Genomic DNA, 5,285 nt, shown 5'->3' on the forward strand with positions numbered 1-5,285 from the left:
TCTCAATACAGCCTATCAAATATTTCAAGAGGCACAATATAACATAAGAAAATCAGACACGGGATGAATTGGTGAATTCATGTATCATATGTATTGCCAAGGTAATAGACTTTACTAAGTGTCACTCCTTTTTATGGATATGATTATATCAAGATATTTATTATACAAACATTATTGTTATGATTATTGTTATGATTTTTAATTAATTTATATAAATAAAATAAATGTTTTAAAATTCAATTTGGAGACTGGAGACATTGTTGGTCTATTTTCCCCTCTAGTTTCTTTGATATACTTCTGATATTGAAACTTTGTATATGTAAATAAATGCAATTAGCATTTATATTGGTGTTGAACAATACTTTACATGTTCCTATAATGTTTGCTATCATGTATGGCATTGCATTGAGCGAAAGCAATCCCAGGTCATCATCTTAATATTTTTATAATGATTGCAAATCATTATCATCATTGTCATCATCATTGTTTATTTGTAAAGTGACACAAAACTCTGCAGCCCTGGACAGTCAGAATGGCAAATTAATAGATCAATAGAAGTTTTACCTTAAGCAATGTTTTCCCATTATACTTCATAATAATGTTAAGTAGTATACTATATTAGGCTGTATTATTATTATATTATATATGATGCAGAACAGAGTACCTTGCTTCCCTTCATATTTGAGGGATTGTCGCCTTCTCTGTTGTAGATAAAGTAACATTCATGGAGCACAACAGAACTGTCCTATCCTGTGAGCAAATCATTATAAATGTTGGAGTGCATACATATAAAATAAATGTGCAGAAAATATAACGTTTTTAAAATAAGTTATTTTCCTGTATTTTTCCCTTCAAGGTCTATCATGTAAACCAAATATTGCAAGTTATGTAAGTAAAGAAAGGTACACGTAGATGGAATTTGTATTCATTCTGGTATGTCCAACAATTTTGCTGTTTTCTTCTGATTTGCTTTCTTCTTTCTAGTAAAGGGAAAAAAAATAAAACAGTAATGAAATGTAGATAATTGTAGAATAGAGAATCCTAGTGGCCAATCACAATTAAGAAAGTAGACTAAGAAAGCAACTTTAAGTTGACCATGCACTTAATGATATATTTTTAGAAAACGACACTTTGTTGGACAACGTTGGTTTTGAAGAGCTTTCTACCAATCAGCAATGAATAACTAGAATGGTAAAATGTCAAATGAGTTTTATTATGTCCGACAGCTGCTGGGTAAGCAAGCAAATGTGTGCATGTTGAATGCATTCAGAATTATAAGGATCATTTGTAAAGCCCAACTGTCCCATTTTCAGGTTCCGAGATATAAACATAGGTGGGAATTTCTAACTCAGATAATTACACATCCTGTCACAGTACAGTCATGGTCAAAAGTTTTGAGAATGACTATGTATTGGGTTTCACAAAGTTTGCTGCTTCCATGTTTTTAGAGCTTTTTGTCAGATGTTACCATGGTATACTGAAGTAAAATGACAAGTATTTCATACGTGTCAAAGGCTTTTATTAACAATTACATTAAGTTTATGCAAAGCGTCAATATTTGCAGTGTTGACCTTTCTTTTTGAAGACCAACAGCAACTTACTATAAATGGATTAGAGCAGCTTGCCTTGTTTGTATTTCCCTTCCACCAGCACCATCACAGTGTGAAGATAATTTATTTGATGTAATTCTCCACCTCAATCAGACTGTATAATGTACTGCAGAACTCTCTAAGGGGTCTATGAATCAATTTGATGCGGTACAACTAAATATGCATCGATGCACATCGCAGTGAACATATTTATGTACTTAAGATGCATCATGCTGGGGCTACTCTGGGGAGCCCCGGTAAAGTGACCCCTCTGGAGTGAAGTCATTTTCCTGCTTACCAGCAGCTTAGCGCTCCCGGTGACAGGAGGAAATGCTGTGCGTATGCGCGCAGCACTAACCTTGTATCAGATTCTGCAAAGCCAGAGAGACTTCAGCAGAATCCGATAGGAAGTGACAGGTAACGCCATCCTGAGATGGCGTTACCTGTCTGTGCAATGCGAAGCTTAGCAAAGCTTGATGCATTGCAGAACATTGCAGTCCCCGTATAAATCTATGGGGACTGCGGCACTGCACGGTATTAGCCTAAACGGAGGAGATTTCTGTGAAATCTCCTACGTTAGGCAGTTAATGCTTAGCAAATATACTTAAAAAATGCAGAAACAGACGTTTCCGCAAATTTTAAGTGGAAATTAGCTTCATGCATAGACCCACAAATGTTAACATGCCAGTTATGGATATAGCCGTACAAAATAACTTGAAAAGTCATTAAGAGCAAGAGAAATTTACCCCTCTCCCCTCTTTTCAAAACAGGAAACATCAACCTATGAACAGAAGGAGCAGCGTGCCGGAGAAGAAAGAAGACAGGAAGACAAGAAGACCAGAAAAGAGGAATACAAAATAAAAAAAAGCCAATAGAAAGGTAAGTAAAACAACGGAGGCACATAGGTGATGATGAAGGGGCACAGTGTGATGATGGAAGGACAAAAGTGACAATGAAGGGGCACAGAGGTGATGATGGAGGGACAAAGGTGACAAGAGCACATACTTGGATTTATGCATATTATTTTTGCAAACAACTTAAAAGTATTTCTGCCCTGACTTACATACTTATTAAGTTGTTTTGACACAACTACTTAAAAAATGGGACTGCTCTGTAATTATTTAGGGGTATCTTTTTCTGTAGGAGGGTGGCCTAACTCTTTTCACATTTTAGGTACACCCTCAATGATGGAAGCCACACCCCCAATGGTATGGACACACCTCCTTTAACTTCTGCTTAACTATAGGGGTATATGGTATGCTACAAAAATATAGTGCTATAGATTGTTTCAGGGAGGGGGTCCCCCAAACCAGTATTCTGCCTAGGGCCGCATGAGTTCTAAATCTGGCTCTGATCCTGATATATTTTTATGCATGCTTTGCAATTTATAAAACTAAAATCTATGCATAGACTGAAATGCAAATTTTAACATAAATTATTTTTTAATTGTTATTTTTGCTCAGTTGTTTCCTTATTTACACTTTATGGTAGTTAATGGATTTCCTTATTTTCTGTTTATGACTGCATTGTTTTTAATTATTACAGACAGAATAGACAGCAGATCTACACACTCATTTCAATTGCTTCCAGATTTGGTCTCACTCCAGTGGCAACGATCTCAAAGGGGAAAGACAAACCCCAAAAGTTTGCTATGATTTATAGTTCAACACAGCCACTGTTTGCTTAAATATAATCTACAATAGACTATAAAATGAGAAAATCAGTAAATTTCTCCAGCCCTAGAGATGATATCCTCCCTGGTCTCACACTAAATTGTTAGTCCTGAGACCAATAAGTGTACAAATATCAACAAAATCCCAAATACTGCCCATGTGCATGTACTGCCTCTTAGTTCTCCATTTGAATATTTTATAAATGAACAGTGATCATGGGTTACTAAGGACACGTGTTTCTATATAATCCCTCTCTTATGGCTAAAACATTTTAAGCAGATGTTCCCGTGTCTGCTAATAATAGCTCCTATTTTATCTAGTGATCAGGGATTGAGGTAACTGTACTTACTCTTCTATAATGTTTAGGACTCCTGCGAACCATTGTGCATATGGATCAATGCATACAATTTTACCATTCTTCAAGGTTACTCTAGAAAATGATTAAAAAATGTTAGTCTCTGGTAGTAATCATTACTGCTTTTTTGACATTTTACTTATATAGATTAATAAGAGTTCTCCTTTGATGTCATAAAAAAGTAACCGAATCAAAGGTGTAAAACTTAACTAAACTTATTTCATTTAACACACGGGTCCTACAAATAACACACAATAATACATTTCATTTAAATTGAATGATTCAGACCCACCCCATTTCTTTAAATTAAAAAGAGAGGAGTGTTTCCTTCATTGAAAAATCAGTGTCCCCTTGATATGTTTACTTAATAAAACTTAGGCAAACAGTTGAAAATGGAGTCATTGTCATACATTTGTGAATATCTGTAGGTCTGCCAAGAGTACACATATTACATATTACATATTACACAGGGGTACACCACTTTATTTACATAAATACAATGGGACCAACATAAAATAAAGAAAATGGGGTATCATTGGGTGAGACCACGTGTTTCGTACACGGGGGTGGGGGGGGGGGGGTTGGGTTGCTGAGATTTGATTTCTAAAAATTCTGTCCACCTTACGTAAATATGTTCTTTTTTTATTTGATTGACTATCTAAATATAAAAAATATAAAGAGGCAGGTGTGAAAGAGGGGATACTCCTCCTTCAAACAACGGTGCCTATTTTTATTCTGAAGACATGATGGGGAGGTTTGTGGAATTTTAAATTCATTTTATTATTGTCTCTTATTTTATTTTATTTCATTTATATTTATTAAAACAAAAAAGGGGGTCACCCTCTCTGGTGTCAGAGGTTATAAACAAAATAATGGTATTTTCTGAAAATGCTAATTTTTCTGAAAAAGCCCAAAAGATTTGATTGTGTGGGTGCTGCACAGAAAAGTGACTCAAAATAATGTTGGGATGTGATCAGCATAGGGCTTATTGAAAATACGACCATCAATTTTATTTTTTAATTATCTAGATACACTTAGAAACTTATTGTGGGTCAAGTCACTAGAAGGACCATAATATTAGGACTACCAGCATGATAATCATCCCAACAGATCTGCTAATCACTTGCTGGGCGGCTGTGTCTTGTCGCCTACTGACCACTTATATTGCAGGAGACTGACAGTGGGAGGCAGCTTAGCCCAGTGAGTGATTACCATGCCCAGTATGCTATTTCCATATCTTTTCATTAAGGATAATAATGAAATCCAATTATGATACTTACAAAATCTCCATCTTTTCACAGTAACTTCTTGGAAGGTATATGTCAATCTTCTTAAAGAATTTTTTATTTATAGGTTGATTTGTATCAGCGTAACACTCGCATCTCTTGCTTGGCTGTTTCGGTTCTAATTGTATGCCTGCAATAACACATGCATATTTTAATACATAAATAAATAATGTACCACAAAAGTATACTAATTAAACCAATGAAGTGTCTTTAATATATTGACAAACGTGCCACTAAAATATATTAATGAAACCATGTAATACTAGGAAAATAAACCTTTAGCACAATCACAGTGAAACAGTGACATTATGTCACAGTGGACGTGCTTTAAGGAGATTTCACATGTATATTTTAAAATGATTATTTCCCACACCTTTATATG

At 35.0% G+C, this 5,285-nt stretch overlaps 1 long non-coding RNA gene across 1 annotated transcript; it reads right to left on the reverse strand.

Annotated features, from left to right (window-relative positions):
* Window positions 1–841: 841 nt before the first annotated feature.
* On the reverse strand, window positions 842–5,013 carry LOC142106668 (uncharacterized). The gene is made up of 3 exons (XR_012679753.1): window positions 4,898–5,013; window positions 3,612–3,692; window positions 842–980 (listed from the first exon to the last, which is right to left on the reverse strand). It is a non-coding gene; the product is annotated as an uncharacterized LOC142106668 (long non-coding RNA).
* Between the last annotated feature and the right edge of the window lie 272 nt (window positions 5,014–5,285).

The sequence above is a fragment of the Mixophyes fleayi genome, chromosome 1 (genome assembly GCF_038048845.1).
Source record: "Mixophyes fleayi isolate aMixFle1 chromosome 1, aMixFle1.hap1, whole genome shotgun sequence".
Taxonomy (NCBI): Eukaryota; Metazoa; Chordata; class Amphibia; order Anura; family Limnodynastidae; genus Mixophyes; species Mixophyes fleayi.